This window comes from Arvicanthis niloticus, chromosome 18, assembly GCF_011762505.2.
Source record: "Arvicanthis niloticus isolate mArvNil1 chromosome 18, mArvNil1.pat.X, whole genome shotgun sequence".
Classification (NCBI taxonomy): Eukaryota; Metazoa; Chordata; class Mammalia; order Rodentia; family Muridae; genus Arvicanthis; species Arvicanthis niloticus.
The window spans coordinates 7514821-7535730 of record NC_047675.1 but is presented as its reverse complement, the minus strand read 5'-3'; the positions used below and the strand labels follow the sequence as shown (position 1 = coordinate 7535730).

The following is a 20910-nucleotide window of genomic DNA, read 5'->3' as shown; positions in this document are numbered from 1 at the left end:
CCACCCCTGCTTCATCCCTCTGGCTCATGCCGGATCTTACCCATGTCCCCTCTTGTTTTCATGTCCTTTTAAAAAGAATTCACTTAGTCCAATTAGTGTTGTCCATATATGCATTTGGATGGAGTCATCAGCCAGAGCTTGGCTGACTACCAGGGAACACATCCCTGAAGGAAATGGACTCTCCCTCTCTCCACAGCCATCAGCTGCCAGCGACTCCTTAGCTAGAGAGGGAGGGGCTCGTGGTGGGTTGCTGACTACCTTCATCTTGGGCAGATCTTGCCTAGACAACCACAGCAGCTGTGAATTCATTACTTTGCCGTTGCATCCAGAAGACACTATGACACAGCAATCCTCCCTGACCTCTGCTCTCACAATCTGAGGTAGTTTGAATGTAAATGGCCCACATAGATACATAGGATGTGGCATGGTTGAAAGTATGGCCTTGTTGGGGGAAGAGGGTCACTTTGAGGTTTCAGAAGCTCAAGCCAGGCTCAGGGTCACTCTCTCTTCCCGTTGCCCCTTGATCCAGATGTAGGCCTCTCAGCTCGCTCTCCAGCACCATGTCTGCCTGAAGCATTGCTATGTTTTTTTGCCATGATGATAATGGACTAAAGATCTGAAATTGAAAGCCAGCCCCAATTAAATATTTTCCTTATTAAGTTTTCTGTGGCCTTGGTGTCTCTTCACAGCAATAGAAACCATAACTAAAATACAATCTTTGCATACCCTCTTCTAGGATGATCTAGGATTCTCCTGGGAATTGATGTAGAGGTCCCATTTATGGTTGAGCAGAAAAATAGAAATTTTTTTTTTTGGTGGAAACCCCCAAGACAGGGTTTCTCCGTGTAGAGCTGGCTGTCCTGGAACTAGTTCTGTAGACCAGGCTGACCTCAAACTCACAGAGTTCCATCTGCCTCTGTCTCTGGAGTGCTGGGACTAAAGACGTGTGCCACCACCACCTGGTCAAGGCAACTCTTATAAAGGAGAACATTTAGTTGGGGCTGGCTTAGAGTTTCAGAGGTTCAGTCTACTATCAGCATGGCGGAAACATGGCAGCATGTAGGCATGCATGCTGGAGAAGGAGCTGAGAGTTCTACATTGTGAACCGAAGGCAGCAGAAGGAAGACTGTGTATCACAACGGATGTAGCTTGAGCATAGGAGACCTCCAAGCCTGCCCCAACAATGACACACTTCCTCCAACAAGCCCTCATCTACTCCAAAAAGGCCACACCTCCTAATAATGCCACTCTCTATGGGCCAAGCATTCAAATACACGAGTCTGTGGGGGACCACACCTATTCAAACCACCACAAACCGTAGGCCCAAATTTTCTTCTCCCAGTTGCCCTGGTCATGGTCAGCTGTCCTACAGTGGTAAGATTCTTGGTTACCACAAAGAGATGTAGAGAAAAATGAGAACCATATGGTGAGCTGGGTCAGTCTTTCTGTGTACTGAGGTTTGCAGTGTTACCCACTGAGAAAAATATCCACTTTGATGTGTACCAACATATTAAGTCATGCCTTTTTAATTAATGAAGAGCTTTGCGAAGTTCTATTGCACCTTAAGGTAACAGTAAATCAAACAGGTTTAAAGGAGAGAGAGAGAGAGAGAGAGAGAGAGAGAGAGAGAGAGAGAGAGAGAGAGGAGACTCAGTGGTTAAGAGCATTTGCTCCTCTTCCACAGGACCTGGGTCAGTTTCCAGCACTCACATGTTGGCGCACAAGCCTGTAACTCTGCTTCTAGGCCATAAGACAACTTTTTCTGGTCTCTGGGCTCCTGCACACACATGGTCACATATAAGCACTCAGGCAAACAGGCAGACTCATCAAATAAATAAATAAATAAATAAATAAATAAATAAATAAATAATAAATCTAAAAAATGTTAAAAAAAATAAGAGTGAAAAAGGTGTTAAACTTTTCTCTTTAACACACAGAGACACTCTCACACAGGCATACACATGCTTACATGCACATACAGACACACTCACACAGACACATGCATGCTCACATTCACAACACACTCGCACACACAGATACATACATACATACATACATACATACATAACTTCACACACACAGATGCCCTCACACACACACACACCAACATATTCACACACACACTCACATACACACACACACTCACATACACACACATTCACACACACAGATACACAGACTCACTCTCACACACAGACACACACAGATACACAAGCCCACTTACACAGACATACACATACAGAACCACACACACAGACACATACACAGATGCACTCACACACACAGATACACACAGATACCCCACACGAGATACAGTCACACATGGACACACACTTTTACATACATAGTCACACAGACACATACACTCGTACAGGCATACTCACATACACACAGGCACACACACAAACACACACACATACAGATACCTCACACACAGACACACACTGACTTACACAGACACACACACAGACACACAGGTACATTCACAAGACACATAGGCACACTCTCACACACAGACACACAGAGATACACACACAGACATTCCAAACACAGACATAGTCACATACAGGCACACACTTTTACACATACACACACACACAGACACAAACACACTCACACACATACATACACAGATACATACATACCGATACCCCACACACAAACATAAACATACAGAGACATAAACATACACCCAGGCAGAGAGACAGACAGACACACACACACATGTACACACGGGCACACTGGATTGACTAAGAGAAACATGAAAGTCTTCTGAAAGATTTTCATTAATCTCCAACTTAACACAAGATCTCAGGAAAGTTTTGGTATAAACTCCTGCTTACAGCATATTTATTGTAGCCCCACTGGTCAAAGCAGGCCACCCTGCCAAGCACAGAGAGAAGCTGGAGGGGACCCTCTAAGGGTGTGGACGTAATGAGGTGTGATTTCCCTACGAAGGGAACTGCCCTGGAGTGGGTAAATAGAATCTGGGTCAGTATCTATTCTGGAAAAATATAGTAATTGATCCATATTAAAATTGGCTTTTAATATTTCTATTCGTTCCATTACAAACCTGCTTATGTTTTGAATGCAAGTAATATAGAAATTACTAAGAAGAATGAGAAAAAAAAATATCCAAAAGCTTACTCCCTAATAAAACGTTTCTCAAAGTTCAGAGTACATGATTCTAGAAACTTCTGCACACACATACTGACAGGGTCTCACTCCAGGTGTACCCCGACAGCTGAGCCACCTCACCATTTACTGGTCCTCTCATTAGTCTAATATTACAAGTGGTAACTTGTCACCTAGAGGGAATGGAGAAAGGGATGCTCTGGGGGCCATGCCTAGGAGCCTTATTTCTCTTGCCAGTGTTCTTGGAAGAAAATGTGTGTAGAAGGTGACAGAGAGCAGGGGTCAGCACCGGAGAGAAGGGAACAGATGTTAAGAATGTGAAGTCTTTATCTCTGGGCAGGTATTTTCTCAGTCAGCAGACTTCTCAATGGGCACATGAAGTGGTCTGGAGGAGGATCGACAGGCTTGTGAGGAAGTAAGGCGTCGGTGCCAGGAGCCCACGTCTTTTGTGACTGCACCTTTCCTTTGTGGCGCTATTCTAAGAAAGATGGGTAAAACAAGAGGAAGGTAAAGTCAGGTTAAGCCCTTGCAGAAAGCCCGAGGCCTTTGAAAATATTTGCTAATTTGCAAGTCACCAACTTGCTCCTGTATTCGGAGGAGAGCAGAAACAAAGGGAGAGTTAAGGTTGTTAATTAAGAAACGAGAACTTTCGAACGATAATCCTGATTTATTTTACATAACAGTTTTCATGCGTGTGTACGTGTGTGTGTGTGTGTGTGTGTGTGTGTGTGTGTGAGAGAGAGAGAGAGAGAGAGAGAGAGAGAGAGAGAGAGAGAGAGAGGCTTATAGATTCATGTTCACGAGTGCAGTGTTCATGGACTCCACAAGAGGGCGTCGGATTCCCTGGAGCTGGAGTCACAGGTCATTGTGACCACCCAGCATGGGTGTTGGGATCTGACTTCTGTGCAGTATAACTCTGACCCGCTGAGCCATCTCTTCAGTCCTGCTTTTGGTTTGGTAAAAATGCATATATCTGTGGACAAATATTTGTTCCATATTGTAATATATCATAATAGCTTGCCCCTTTTTACAGGATTATCTATAAATTAATTTTATCCTAGCTTGAATTTGTGGCTTGATAGGTAGCCCAGATGAGTCATTTGAACGAGAAAAGACATGATCTCATGAGCGTTATTTTAAAAGTTTACTCCATTATTCAGAAGTTTTTATGCTTCTAGAAACATCTCTGCCTCCCCAGTGGCCATCTGAGGACAGTGAGTCGCTGCTTCAGGGAAGAGAAGAAGACTGAGATGCTGGGGGGACAGGCCGAGGGCTACAGCTCACTGCCAAGTGCTCCAGCTGGTGATGGCAACCCTCTGTCCCGAGTCACTCCTCTCAGACATGTGAGAGCACGAGTTAGCTCACATCTACCTCAGCAACATGCTTCCTTCTTAGCTGTAGGGAGGGTAATGTACAGGAAAAGGTGACGTAATGACTGTCTCACTTTCTTTATTCTCTCCCAGATGAATAGCCGTCCACACCAGGGATGAGCTCACTCTCTATTAGTGGAAGAACATCTGGTGAGCTAAGGCCCCCGGCCGAACTGTTGTTGGTTTGAAGCTATATTTAACCCTCAGAGACTCCACAATCGTTAAGTTACATGGATCACATATGCAGCCAAGCTACACGGTGAATGTCTTTGTAAAGGGCAAAGAAACGCTCCTGTAAGTGTTTTAACATGCAAGCTTTACTTTTCCTTATGAAGCAAGGCATTCGCCTTTCTCAAAGGAGATCCGTGGCTATTATTAGAGTGGACCGTCTCAGACATGTGGCGATGCCCTGGCCCTCTGACTGAGAGGCTCGGAGGCTCGGTAGCTGTCTAAGTTTACATTTTAAATCACAGATAGGAATCTCTTTCCTTCAATTTCCATTCTTATCCTTAATTTCCAGGCAGGCCTGCCACGCTGACAGTGGTGAATCTTGCAGAGTAATCTATCTAATAGATTTACCGTAAATGATGAATCATCTAGTACTTAAAATCTAATGAGCAATGCTCTAAGTCAATTTGACTTTTAAAAAATGCAGCCCAGCTAAGGTCATGAGTTAAATGTGCTCATGCAGAGTAACGTAGAGGCTTCGATGCATGCACAGTCACAGAACTGGAGTTCTCTGGCTCTGCTCTGTGCCAAGGCCTTTAGGGGGATTGCACACTTAAATCCAAGACATTAAGGGGGGGGCACAGTGGCACATGACTTTAATCCCAATATTTGGAAGACAGAGGCAGGCAGATCTCCGTGAGTTTGAGGCCAGCCTGGTGTACATAGTTTTGGGATAGCCTGGGCTACATACATAGTGAGACCTTGGACAATAAAACAAACAAACAGGCAAGCCACAATATGTAGCAAAGAAGATAAGATGTCCATTTCATAATGAGCAGGGACAGGCCTTCAATTTCAGGGTCTTCTCATATTTCTCCCCCACAAAATGTAGTAGTACTTTGTTGTGAAGACACCACAAGCTGTTCTTCCTAAAATGTAAAGAATCAGTTGTAGTGCTAGCCTAGGCTACCAGACACAAGAGCCTGGGTTCAATCTCGAGAGCCACAGAATGAACAGAAGGATGAACGAAACAAACAGAAGCATCAAGTGTGAAAATAACCTTAATTTATTGAAAACAATATAGAAAATACAATTAATTTACCATGAGTTTAACCAAGCAGATCTTTCTGGTTAATATTATTTTTTTCCATTCATTTATGTATGTGTATGTGCATATGTGTGTGGGTGTATGTATGACATGGAACATGATGGATGTCAGAGGGTAATTGGCACAGTCCCATTCAGGCTTGGTTGCAAGCCCCCTTACTTCCTGAGTTTTCTTGCTGGCCAGGTTGGCCTTTAAAGCTGGAGTACATGTAAGCATGTTTCACATTAGTAAATAGTTTACATGTTTCCTCTAAGTTGTCATGCAATATTATGTAACATGGGCGCACCGTAATTCATTAGATCAGTTCCCTATTGAACACTGAGTGTGCTTCCAATTCTTTCCATTATTAATTAAGGCTATGAAAAAAATACGTGTAGCTAGACCTTTGCTCTCATAGGTTATTCTTTCCTTAAGATTAAATTGTGGAAATAAAACTACGTCAAAGTGCATGCATATATTAAAGGATTTTAATACCTGTTGAGCATACGCTTTATGCAAGTGTGAGAGGCTTCACTTTCCCTTCCTGGAAATGATAGTGTTGGTCGGAGATGCTGCTGTAGGTCCTCTGCCTCAGTCTACCTTTGGCTCCCCATCCACTTGGTAAGAGGGCTAGAGCAACAGGGAAACAGAGTTATTCTGTTTCACCTATCTCCTGTAATCCCATGAGCCAGGTGAAGTCCAGACAGTCTGCAGACAGAAGAGCCTATGACCTCCAAAGTCCGTGCTTGGGCTGGAGAGACGGCTCAGTGGTTAAGAACACTGGCTGCTCTTGCAGTGCACCCAGGGTTGGCTCGCAGCACCCACATGGCAGCTAACAGATCTGTAGCTCCAGTTTCAGAGAACTCAGGGATCCCTGTAGGCACTGCATGTATGTGGTGAACGTGTGTGAACATGTGTGTGTGTGTGTGTGTAAGCAAAACACTCTAACACAAAAATTAAAAAAATCTTTAAAATCCAAAGTCCATGCTTTCTGTTGCCAAACTGTGCAGTTTCTTCTAGACTGTCTGTCACCCACCCAGCCACGCATGCACCCACATATGAATTCATTCCAATACACTGTGTAAGTACTATTGTCCTAGGCACCGGAGATTCAGTGCTGAACTAAAACAAATTCTTGCCCTTAGGTACTTTGCAGTGGAGAGAAGGAACGTTAGTGTGTAATAACACATCACGTATCAAGGAGTTCTAAAGAGCTCTACAGAGAAAGATGGGGTGGCCTGCCATGTGAATCAGACGTCCCGAGACAGCTTTTCTGGACGGATGGTGTGATGAATCATCCAGTGACAAACATGGAGGGCACACTGTCCTGGCCAAGAAGCCAGAATAAAAACTCTAACACCAGGGCATGTGCTGTGTGCACAAGGAGCCCCGCTGAGGTGAGGCACTGCAGCACAATGGAAGTCATGTGCACCTATGAATCTGTCTGGCATGTTCTGCTGGGCAGGAGAGAAGTGAGATGCAGGTGAGCATGGGAGGAATGTATTGGCTGCTGACCATGGTGGAACTGACGTCATCTCCACGGTTCTGTGGAAGAAAGGTGACTTACCACCCGATCCCTCATTCTACTGGCTGTAGAAAGCTAGAACTTGGGCCATAACTTGGAAATGCAGGTAAAATGGTTCAACAGGTGAAAACATTTGCCACAGTTCACTTTGTGAACTAACTTTGAGCCCCAGAACCCACGTGGTCAAGGAGAGAGCTGATTCCCACCTCTCTCACTCTCCCCCCCCCCCCCAAACTGGTAAATAAACCAAATAAATTCCAAATGCTAACCCTTCAGGCCCAGGAGTTTGAGTGTGATTTTAAGCACAAAAGGGAAAATTCTGCCTTACGGACAGTTGACTCGCCTTCCCCAGGAGAGGAGCTATGCCGGCCCCTTCATCACTGGGGAATGAAAAAGTGAAACAAAAATTAAACTATTTATTTGACAGGAATTATCTTAGAACTCTGGGAAACTTTGATTTAAACTCCAAGCACAGAATGTCGTGTAAGACAAACACACCCACTGGAGAACAGCTGCTTCCTGATGCCCTTTGGATTCTCGGATCCTCCACGTTCTCTTACACAAAGGACATTGTCTTCCTTTCCATTCTTGCAAAAGTACCTATTCAAATTTAATTTGATATTCAGTTAATTTGTTATGTCACACGGAGAACTTAAATGTTCCTTTGTATGTATCAGTGTGTGTTGTCTCTGTGTGGCAGATACACTTGAGAACACGTATGTATGTGCCCTTGCGTGCATACAGAGGCCAGAGTGGGATTTCAGGCCTTTTCCTCTCTCATTCTTCATTGTATTACCAGGAGATGCTCTCACTGAACCATAAGTTTCCATTTTGGTTAGGCTACACAGCCAGTGAGCTCTTGGGATCTATTTGTCTGTGTCCCTCAATGCTGGGTACACATAGCCACGGCCATTGGGCAGCACACACCCAACTTTTGATGTGAATCCTGGGGATTTGAACACAGGTCTTCATGCTTACAGAGCCTGTAACACTGTTATCCATTGAGCCACCTTCCCATCTCTTGCATTATTAAGAACTCAAACATTCTTAAAACACAGCTTCCAAGCACGTAGTAATAACAGAGCTTGGTAGCGATTCCCTGTCCTTCCCTTCCCTTCCCCTCCCTTCCCTGCCCTTCCCTGCCCTTCCCTGCCCTTCCCTGCCCTTCCCTGCCCTTCCCTGCCCTTCCCTGCCCTTCCCTGCCCTTCCCTGCCCTTCCCTGCCCTTCCCTGCCCTTCTCTGCCCTTCCCTTCCCTGCCTTTCCCTTCCCTGCCCTTCCCTGCCCTTCCCTGCCCTTCCCTTCCCTTCCCTGCCCTTCCCTGCCCTTCCCTGCCCTGCCCTCCCCTCCCTTCCCTTCCACTCCCCTCCCCTCCCCTCTCCTTATTTTTCTCTTTCCCTTCATCCTCCTTCCTCTCCTTGTTTCTTCCCTCTGGAATCTCCCTCCCTTCCTTTTCTGGGGATGGCAAGCACTCTACCCCTGAACTATGCTCAGAACTATGATGTTCGTCAAGAGCTTTTATTGCTTCAGAGTAAGAATGTATGAAACCTGGTGAAAGAAAAAGCATGTTTGTTTTTAAAGCATCTTTCAGTTTTATCATTAATTCATTCTGTGTGCACTAGTAGGGAGGGAGCATTCTTAATAGCTGAAACTAGTGTTTTAGCTGCTATGGAGAGAGGAGTCTCTGGAGGGTCTGGATGAGAGGAACAAAAAGCCTTAGTGGGGCTGGGGAGATGGCTTGGTTGGTAAATTGCTTGCCATCAAAGGATAAGGGCCTGAGTTTGAGGTCTAGCATCTACGTAGAAAAGCCAGAGGTGTAGCTGCAGCACAGACTTAATAATCTCAGTGCTGGCGAGGCAGAGACTGAAGGACATGTCAGGTGGCCAGTCTAGCTGAATAGGTTAGCTTTAGGGAGCTAACCTATTCTCAAAATATAACCTTGTCTCAAAATATAAGCTGGAGAGTAATTGGGAAGGACAGCTGATGTCAACCTCTGGCTGGTTTGTTTGGTTTGGTTTGTCTACAAGAGGACAAGATGTCTTCTTGTGTTTCTCATATTAGTTTTAAAGCAAGTGTACTGTCCAGTCTAAACTGTCAGAACACAAGGTCTCTCTTCCTACTGAATGCTAGGACACGCTCCAGTTCTTTCTCAAGATGTCACCTGATTCTGGATTTCTTTGTACTTCTGAATTTGTGCAGGTTGGAAGCAGTTTGTCATGGAACTTGGTCAGAGTGTGAGACGGAGTGCCTGGGGTTGCTGGTATTCTCCAGTGTTCTTGGGAGGAAGTTCCAGGAAGCAGCAGGCTGGAAGACCTTGAGTCTCCCCAGGTCTGTGTGGGAGCAGGCCTGAGTGGTGGCAAGATGGTCTGCAGGATGCATTCCTTCAGATCAGAGCAAACCCCAATCAAAGGCCTCTCAAATTGCTTACCAGCCACACACCCCGAGCGGCCACCACAGCACTGTTAGTTTTGTCACTTGGATGAGATCTGATTTGACACACGGTTTCTTGGTTTGCTCCATCAGCATTTTGCTTCATGAACCTCAGGTTGCTAATAGTTACTAGAGGCCATATTCGTAAATAAATCACAATTATGCCCAAAGACCAGTGGCATTTGTAACTGGTTCAATATACAGGAGCTGGTCGGCCTCTCGGGGAGGCTAAAGCTCTCTTCAACAATTGGCTGGGCATGAATGTGTTGGTTTTGTGACGTGTAGAAAGTCCTCTGTGGCTATGTATGGAGTAATTCTACTGGGCAAAGAACTTCCAAACCACGTTATGCAGAACTTCCTTATAGCAACTAAAAGACTGGCTTGCCCTGTGTGCCCCCTATTCCTGGGGAAGCTGGTTTGCTCTGTAGAGTGTGTAATAAGGGCCATTTTGTTCACACGAGAGAAACTCACTCTAATGTAGTTTAAGTCAAATTTGAGCTTGATTGAAAGACTTGGAAACTCAGAGAACTGAAGGATGGTTTTCTAGGACCGCCGTGACTGGAACCAGGCACAACACACGGTGTACACTCTTCCCGATCTCACTTTTGCTTTCTTAGGCATTTGATTTTGATTTTACAGTGAGAAAAATCTTGTTCCTCATGGAGAAAAACAGTTTTCTTTGACCCATAATTTCTTCGTCTCTATAGGAAAAAATTTTTTTTTCCAGTCAGTTTTAACTTTTTTAAATCCTGGGGCAGGCCTCTGAGTGGCTAGGCTTAAATCATGTTTTTAACCCTGAATGAATTCCTGTGGGAAAGGCCATAAAGCACTGTGGTGGCTTAGACCATGGACAGAAGAGCAGAATGGTCATGCACCACACAGGTACATTGGTTTCTAAAATTAAATAATTTTTGTTGTTGAGCATTTCATGTATTTGCATAATGTGTTTTGATCAAATGTACCCCTCCTCGTTCCTTCTCTCTAATTCCTCTCCTGTCTCCACCACTTTCCTTCCCAACCTCTTGTACTCTGTTTTTAAACCCAGAGTCCACTTAGTGATGCCTGTTAGTGTGGGGGGCAGGACATGAGTAGTTTCTCAGAGACAATATTGCTGAAGAAATGAACTCTCCCTTCCTCTGCACCCACCCATTGCCAATGGTTCCTCAGCTTGGGATGAGACATCATGAGCCCCACCCTCATGCATCATGGGACTTTGACTGCCTCAATTTTGTTCAAATCTTACGCATGCAGTCACATTTGTGAGTTCATATACGCAACGACTCTGTCATGACTGGCAAATGTGGTTTTGTTGCAGACATCCACTATCCCTGGTCCTTGCAATCTTTCTACTTCCTCTTCCGTGATAATCCCTGAACTTTGGAGGTCCTGTTTACAGCTGAGCACTAAATATCTGATTGTCTCCATGTTGACCAGTTGTGAGTCTCTGTTACTAATTAATCATCTACTGCAAAAAGAAGCTTCTCTGGGGAGGGGTGAGAGATGCACTAATCTATGGGTATAAAATTTTTACCGGAACTTAGGGGGAGGATTATTATTACGTCCTTTGGTAAACTAGTGATACTAACTTATCACCTGTGGTCTATGACTTACCCAGCCGTGAACAAGACTTGAGTTATGTCTTGTGCTAGTTAAATTCAACAAGAAAGTGACTTGTCACTCCTCTACCATTTGTGTCACTATTCTATCAGTAGATATGTATGGTAGATTTGCTCTGAAGGTTCCTCTATGGGCATGCTCTGGTGTCCCTCTCCCTAACAGAGATGTTGCCAAGAAGAGGCCTGTCCTGTCCAGCAGTTCAACCTGGCCAGAAGGAATGAGGCTGCTTCTTCACGTTCACACAACTAATATTGACCATCAGTATAGATGGCTCATTTACTTGAAGTGATACTAAGGAAGACTTTATTTCTGAAGTAGAAAAATGAATCCAAAAGTTGTGGGCATAATCTTGTAAAGTGCTATTTTTACTGTGGATAGGGGAATTTACACAGGTAACATCACAGTCAAATGCTTGTTTCTAATACAAATGGAAGGTTTTCCGTCTTTGAAACTATTGTTTCTATGATAAGGTATTTGTATTCCCAGGAACTAAAGCTAAACACAGTATTGAGCTGTCATGTGAGGGCTGGGAATTGAACCTGGATCTGCTGGAAGAGTAGCCAGTGCTTATAACCATTGAATCTTTGTTTAAGCCCCACTTCTGTGTTTTTGTTTGCACCAACGAGAAAAGAAACAAAAAGAAAGTGTGATCTTTTATCCTTCAGTGGAAGTCATTATTATACTGTAATAAAAGGATCCCAGATCATCTTATCAGCACCAGGAAGGATCACTGCTGAGCTGGAGCCAGGGGGTAGTGTCTGAGCAAGTGACTCATACAAGAGAGTGACTTGTGAAGTATGCACCTGCGAAGTGAACATCTTTTTTTCTGAAACAACCCAAAAAGAGATGACTGGACCAGTTGGACTATTTTGTTGCTGTGACAAAATGTTTGACAAAAGTTACTTACAAGGCAGCAGAGTTTATTTTGACTCATAGTTCAAAAGTTACAGGCTCATGGCCAGTGGTGAGGCAGAGTATCATGGTGGCTACATATGGCTGCCAGTATTCATATTATCATCTTATGGTAAAGAAAGAGGAAGGGAGGGAGGGAGGGAGAGAGCTATACCTTTCAAGGGTATGCCTCCAGTGAGCTACTCCCGCTAAGCAGACCCCAAAAAGTTTCTTTCTCTCTCTTTTAATAAAGATTTTATTTATCTTATGAATGTGAATACACTGTCACTGTCTTCAGACACACCAGAAGAGAGCATCAGATCCCATTACAGATGGTTGTGAGCCACCATGTGATTGCTGGGAATTGAACTCAGGACCTCTGGAAGAGCAGTCGGTGCTCCTAATTGCTGAGTCATCTCTCCAGCGCCCCCCCCCCCCCAGCCCCACAAAGTTTCTAACATCACCATTGGGATCAAGCATTCAGTACAGCTGAGAATATTTAGTATAATTGTTTTTAGAGACTAAGAAATGGGAATAAGGTAAGCATTGATTTTATTGTACATACTTTGACTCTCTTCTCTCTCTGCTCCTCAAAATTAATTTCTCCTTCTAAGTCATCCAGATGTAATTTACCTATATACTATAGATCTCCTTGTAGTCTGTCACTAATTTTTATTGGTTAGTTTTATGCCTGTCATAAGAAAAGTAGGGTTTATTCTGGTTCACAATCTAAGGACATGATCCACCACGACATCAGGGAGCTGAGACAGCTGGTCACATACTATCTGTAGCCATAAAATACACAGAGATGAATGTAGTGTCCAGCTCACTCTTTTTTTCTATTTAGTCCAGGATGTCAGCCAATGAGTTGGTCCCACCTACATTCAGGGTGGGGCTTCCTTCTTTAGTTAAACCTTCCTGAAATTACCCTCATAGACACACCCAGGGGTGTGTTTCCATGGGAGTCTCTAAATCCAGTCAAGCTGACAGTTAATGTTACTCATCACAAGTTACTTCAGGGAAGAATGGTCAGTAAGATAATGCTTTGTGTACTGTAGGTGCTTAGCAAATGATTTAAAGTAACTTAAAAGTGACGTACTGAGCTGATTTATTTTCTTAAAGCTAAACCTTAATATGTCTGCACTAAATTTCTGCAGACATTACTATCTTACCTAGAATATTTTAATAATGTCTGTTATCTTCAAATGATACTACACTGAACCTATTTCCTGCTGGGCTTTTCAAGGACCCAAGACAACAAATATTTCAGATGATAGAAAATCAAAAGGATACATTGTTTGTCTATGAAGGGAGGAGTCACAATGGGGCATCTGATCATTAAGAAAGTTCTGGATGCTTTTAGGATGGTCTCAACTTCCACTGAGGAAGTTAGGTTGTTTAGGCAGAGAGTTATTGTTGGGTGAGAGTCAGCCTTTCTAGTGTCTCTACAGGAAGAATCACTACTGAAAAACAGATGCTTAAATTGTTTTTCCTGCTGTTCAATCTTAAACTCCAACCTTCTCTAATCACTAGATATGACCAAAGATACCACAGCCATTAGTCAAAAAGAGATTCTCAAGAGTTCTTTCATTGTATTAATTTCCATGGGTAACTTTTAGTTTAAAGCAAATAGTTAAAGACAATTTTTAGATCAAAATATATTTCTTTATTACATGTATATGCATGTGATGTGTGTATGTACAATGTATGTTTGTTGTATGTTGTTATAGATGGATGCATGTGCATGCATACAGAGGCTTGATATTGATATCTTTTTCTACCTTATTGAGGAAGAGTCTCTCAATTGAACCCAGAACTCACACACATGGCTACTCTAGCTAGCCAGATTGTTTTGAGGACACATACATGAGCCACCTTTTCCTGCCTTCAGAAGGTAGCCGGCATGTCCTCACAGCACTGGGCTATGGGGGAATGGGGATGTGAGCTCTTGTCTTCATTCTTACATGACAAGTACTGCTGAGTCATCTCCTAAGACCCCGAGGAGGATTTTTGAATGCTGAAAGGCATTTGTAATATGAGAAATGAAGTTAACATATTGCAAATGTCTGAGTGAGGGCTTCTGTTGCTACAATGACTAAAGCAAGCTGGGGAGGAAAGGGTTTGTTCAGCTTAACTTTCACATTGCTGTTCATTACCAAGGGAAGTCAGGCCAGGAGCCTGGAGGCAGGAGCTGATGCAGAGGCCATGGAAGAGTGCTGTTCACTCACTTGCTCTCCATGGCTTGCTCAGCCTGTTTTCTTATAGAACCCAGGACTTCCAGCTCAGGGACGGCACCACCCACAATGGGCTGGGCTCTCTCCCATCAATCACTTAAAAAATACCCTACAGACTGACTACACCTCTATCTGTTTTTTAATTTGGATATTTTATTTATTTATAATACAGATGTCGTCCCTTTTCCCCATTTCCCCTCCCTAGAACCCCATATCCTATACCCTCCCTTCCTTTATGCTTTTATACCATTTTGATTACATGCCTGTATTAAGATCAGTTCTAGGTTGAGGGTCTAGCAATACAATAGATGCAAATAGTCAAGGAACAAGCAATAAAATAAGCACAAATAGCCAAAGAAAAAGCAAGGCATTAAACCCAGTTACATGAACACTCCCGTGACCACAGTTTCTAAAGGCTTATCAGGATGACTGAAGTATCTGAGCCTACTTCCCTATCCTCGCCCAAGGTCATTTTCATGTCTGAAGCCTACTTCCTTGTTCAAGCCTAAAATTTAGATTCCTGTCTGAAATTACTTCTTTGTTCTGACCTAATATTTAGATTCCTGTCTGAGATTACTTCTTTGTTCTAGTCTAATGTCAAATTCCTGCTTGAAACCTACTTCCTTGTCCTTGGCCATGGAGAGCCTCAAAGGCTCTCCACTTCTCCCCCTTTTTTATTTTGTTAACAAGACTGAGCCTGTCTTAGGTCGTTCTGACAAGAATGCGTTCTTTACCCATCAAGGAATATGCATTATCAAAGGCAATGCATTTCTGTCTTAGGTTGGTAAGGCTCTGTGCAGAATCTTACCCGTCCTTGGCTTGCCAGCCTGTTAATTTAAAACTCTGTCTAGGGGGTCCATTTCAGGTTTAAGCCATATATTTTGGCTGCCAACATGTTGATGTTGTTAAAGATAAGCTTTAATATGGTGGGCAGGAATAAATTTATTCCCAGGACAAGAAGGGCTAGCCTGGTCAAGCTATATATGCGATTCCTGAGGTTTGACCAAAATGGAAATACTGAGCTCAGGCCATAGATAATTTTATCTGCATTATCTGCAGCATCAAACGTCAACAGAACAGCATTATTTAAATTCTTAATCTCACTATGCAAAGTTAACACACCCAGAGAGGTGTTAGGACTATGCCAAATACCCTACAAGTGTCTTTAAACTTTTTTTCTAATTATAATGACAATCATTGTGAATTTCAAAAGTAACACTACTCCAATGATATTTGTCATGACACTTGGAATGGTGCCTAACTCTTGAACCCGGAACCTCCTTCAGATGATTTAAATGGGTTATAGAACATCATCCATTGTTCCAGATACCTATATAAATACTTTTGTATACTCAATACCTTAGTAACTTTTTTTTTTTTTTTTTGCTAGATGGTTAACAAAAATAGTTGTCTTAACTCCTTGTGTCAATGCCATTGCAGAGGCAGTGGTGCTATCTATTAATGGAATTAAAGCTGTTATACCAGCAATAATCAAGCCTCTTGCTTCTGCATAAAGCCTAACTCACTTCTTCCAGCACTTTCAAGCTTTTTTTCAGAGAATCAAAGTTTTCTAATACTTGAGGCAGTAAGACAAAAGCTGGTTGTTAGACCCCTGTAACAGACATGCCGGGTTTCAACACACTAACATAATTGGAAATTATACAGTCAATACAATAAATGCTGTAGAAGAGAAAGAACCAATTTTAGCTTGACAATTAAAGGAGCCTTAAAACATGCACTAACCCTTGTTTGAAATCCAGATCCTGTCCCAACACTATCTCTTGCTATTGTAACATCATAGTGAGCTACAGCTAGCTTCCAAACATGTCTCTGACAAAGTACAGATCCAGTCTTCCAAAAGTAGACTGTTATTTCCCATATTGGATTGATTTCTAGACCAGTACCTGATTGAGTCCTAATAGCTGGTCACCTTTAAGAAGAATACAAGAGGCATAATTTCTCTTTCCGATTCTCTGTTCCACAAGGTCTAAAAACTTGAGGCAAGGCAGCTTGTTCCTTCTGGGATATAGTCAAGCAAAGGTGGGTCAGCAACATATGTCCAATACAGCTCCCCAGTCACTCTTGTCAGGGCACTCAGAAAGCTCACAGGTTGGCATCATTCTTTGTCTTAGCAACAGTATATCTCACCAATCTTTTTAAAGTTCCATGGGCCTCTTCCACAATACCTTGTCCATGAAGATTATACAAAATCCCCATAATAAATTGTTGACAAAAAGTCTCGACTGCTCAACTACAATTGCCAGACCCATTATCTGTTTTTTTTTAAATTGGATATTTTACTTATTTACCTTTCAATGTTATCTCCTCTCCCATTCCCCCTCAGAACCCCTTATCCCATACCCCTTAATCTTATTTCTGTGAGGACTACACTCCTATCTTATGGAAACATTTTCTTTTAAACATTATTTTTATTTATATATTTGTTTATTTACATATTTTGCATTTTCTTAATTGAGGTTTTTCCTCCTCAGATGATGTTAGCTTGTATCAAATTGACATAAAACTAGCCAGCAGAACAAGTAACATGTATGACAATTGAAGATATTTTAAATGCTTAAACATGTGGAAGATAGCATTGCAAAAATGAAGTAGTTATGGAAAACAAGTTGGCATTCTTTTGTGCAAAGGTGGGCCTGCTGTAACAGAAGCAGTATAAACTTGTACATTCCTCCAGGCAGATGGATCAGCAACACTTCCATGTGGTCATAAAAGGCCCGAGGTTTTATATCCACAAGACATTCCCAAAAGTAGTGTCTTTAGCTGCTGGCTTGCAACCACAGCCATATTTTCAGCTTAAATAAAGGGGGGCAGTGAAGAGGAAGCTACCAAGTGCTTTAAGTGTTATTTATTTTGATGTCTGTTGTCATGACATTATATCTGACTACAAAGAAGTCTGGGAAATGCAGCTTAGTTGGGTGCCTCATATATAAACAAAGTAGGGAGTGGATTTGACTGGTAGTCTCCAATGCTATATCTATCAGTCACTGAGAGCTGTGCTTGGTAATATCTAAGTGCTGTCTCACTGATTCCATACAGCTCCACAGCGAAGCCCTCTTGTTTAAACATGGTTGGTTCCCATCGAACTCACTGCCATTTAGCATGATGGCATTGCTTATCTTAAATTTTTTTAACGATGCACAGCAGATTTAACTTGTTGACTCCACATAGGTTTCACTACCCCTGTGACTCGCGCAATCGTCTCGCCAGCAAGAATGCACGTGGGCACCAGGATCCTTCTGCAGCAATCGTTTATTGCATCAGAAAGAGAACGAGGAAGACCCCGAGCCCCGAAAAGGCACTGCTTATATATACCCCAGAGCGGCATGTTCACTTCTGATTGGCTGCTTGCTCATTACCTCACATTATGCCCTGGGTTGGGCAGTGACTTGGCGTGCTTTTACCACTTGCACATACGCAGTCCACTTATTACTTGCAGGAGCACCGGGTGCCAGCGCCATCTTGTAATGGCAAACGTTGTCACCACTCACCGCAGCTCTCTACATACCCCAACATTCCTTTGGGCTCCCCACCTCCATTTTCTACAAACAAAAGGAGGATTGAATAGATTTACATAGACTTGTGCCTGGAATTGATGCACAAGAAGGGGTGAGAGTCTCAAAGTACTCAAGAAAAAAATAGTTGAGAAATATTGGTTCACATATAATACTACATTCCATACAATTTTTATGACTCATTTCCATTAATAACCAGTTCCTAAAGTAAATCTGATTTCACATTAAAACATTTTAATTCGACTCTCTGCTCCTCCACATTCCAGAGACAGCTACATCTTCTTTTGCCAAAGTGAGCAAATTTGGTTGTATTAATCACTTGACTACCAGAGCTTCCTTCAACTCTGGCAAAGCAGGTATTGTTGCCATCAAAGATGTCTTCACTGCCCTCAGCTACATGATCTACATGTTCCAGTATGACTGCAACCATGGCAAGTTCAATGGCACAGTCAAGGCTGAGAATGGGAAAATTGTCATCAATGGGACTGCTATCACCATTTTCCAAGAGCAAGATCCTGCTAACGTGAAACGAGGTGATGCTGGTGCTGAGTATGCTGTGGAGTCTACTGGTGTCTTCAGCAAAGGCTGGGTCCCAATGGAAGGGTGGACCCAAAAAGGGTTATCATCTCCATCCCTTCTGCTGATGCCCCCATGTTTGTGATGGATGTGAATCACGAGATGTATGACTCACTCTAGACTGTCAACAATGCTTCCTGCACCACCAACTGCTTAGCCCCCAGCCAAGGTCATCCACGACAACTTTGGCATTGTGGAAGGACTCATGACCATAGTCTATGTTGTCACTGCTACCCAGAAGACTGTGGATGGCCCCTCTGGAAAACTGTGGCATGATGGCTGTGGGGTTGCCCAGAACATCATCCCTGCATCCACTGGTACTGCCAAGGCTATGGGCAGGGTCATTCCAGAGCTCAACAGGAAGCTCACTGGCACAGCCTTTCACATGTCTATCTCCAATGTATCCATTGAGGATTTGACATGTCTCCTAGAGAAAGCTGCTAAGTAGGGTGACATCAAGAAGGTGGTGAAGCAGCATCCAAGGCATCCAGCCCACTTAAAGGGGCATCCTGGGCTACACTAAGAACCAGGTTGTCTCCTGCAACTTTAACAGTGATGACCACTGCTCCACCTTTGATGCTTGGACTGGCATTGCTCTCAAGGACAACTTTGTGAAGCTAATTTTCTGGTACAGCAATGAATACAGCTACAGCAACAGGGTGGTGAGCCACACAGCCTACATGGCCTCTAAGAACTGCGATCACCCATCCCAGCAAAAACATGAGAGCGAGAGAGCCATGGGCTGCTGAGGAGTCCCTGTCTCACCTCAGCCCCTGACACTGAACATCTTCCCAGTTTCTATCCCAGACCCCCAGAGGAAGGAGAGTCTTAGGGGGTACTAGTCTCTTGAATACGACCAATGAACTTCACTGCACCTCACCCCTCCCCCCAAATTTTAATGCTATAGAAATTTGATTGTGATCGTAGTTCAGTTACTTTGTTAAATGCATGGATTTGGATTTTACTAATAACACCCATATTGCAGAATCAACAATTATTACCATGTGTCACATATCATGCCCCCATTCATCAGTTAACTAATCCATAAGTTTTAGTATTATCATTGGAAATCTGCTTTCCTAATGGACAACATTCTTATTATGTTTGTTCCTTAATGTGTCTCTTTTGTCCCTTTGTGTGTGTGTGTGTGTGTGTGTGTGCGTGCACACACACTCACAGACACATACACATCCATGCAGCATATGTGGAGAACAGAGAACATCTTGTAGATGTCAGAGCTCCCATTTCACCAAGTTTTTTCTGGGGATCAAACTCAAGGCATCAGTCTTGGTGGCAAGCCCCTTCATCCTCTGAGCCACTTTGTCAGCCCTCCCATGTTCTGTTATCATCTTCTATGTGTGTGTCTGCTGAGATAGTTTTTAAAACTCACCTGGCCTGCGTGCGTGTGTGCATGCGTGCGTGCGTGATTGCGTGCAGACTGCAGAGGATTTCTAGCAGATGTTGGTTTTCCTGTTCTACCATGTTGGCTCTAGGGATCAAACTAAGGTGGCCAGGCCTACACTGCAAGTGCCTTTACCCGCTTAGCCATCTCTTTGGCCCTCATGTCAACTTTGATGTTATTAGTACATATATGATTTCACACTGATGCTTCATCCTTAAGTGAATCTCAGCAGTTCCAACCATTAAATATTCCATTTTCTCTCTTTGTAACTAAATCAGAGGTAGGGGTAGTGCCTTATTTGTTTGGTGTCCAGTGTCTTCATTTAGCCAGGTATAAGGCTGGCACTGAATAAATATTTTGGGGAAGAAAAGGAAAGATGAATAATATGGACTTAACTTTCAGCCCCCATTTGTTTTAAAAGCAAGTGAGAGGACACCACCTTAGTCTAATGCCAACCTTTATGAAGTTCACCACAAGTGAAGTGCACTCCCGGGGCTCCGGGACCAGCAGGGGAGAAGGAGCAGTGTGGAGTCCTTGCTGCTGGGGCCCAGACATCAGCTGGATGAATCATAGCTAGTTTCTGAGTGCCACAAACACACTCTGTGACCTCCGAACAACTCCCTCAAGCTTCAGACAGAGTTCGGCACTGGCTGCTGGCAGCGTGTTTGAGCTCCACACCTGGCAGAGAGATAGCGCCATAAAACCGAACATGACTGTGTTGGACAAGCACCCTGCACTTCTGGTAATAGGAGCACAATGGCTGCATTTGTAGTCTCACTCACCGAGGTAAGCCCAGTGACTAATGAAGATATACGGAGACGTCTGTGAGTCCAAGGAAGAAGGAGGGCCTCCGTTTGGCTGCTGAGTGCAAGGCCGCTGGCCTTTTCAGATCCTGGCAAGCTTTCATTTGAAAACAGTTTTGATCTTTAAATTACAACTAGAAA

General features: G+C 43.4%; 1 pseudogene; it reads left to right on the top strand.

Annotated features, from left to right (window-relative positions):
- The first annotated feature begins 17609 nt into the window (after positions 1-17609).
- LOC143435046 (glyceraldehyde-3-phosphate dehydrogenase pseudogene) lies at positions 17610-19313 on the top strand (annotated as a pseudogene).
- Positions 19314-20910: the final 1597 nt, after the last annotated feature.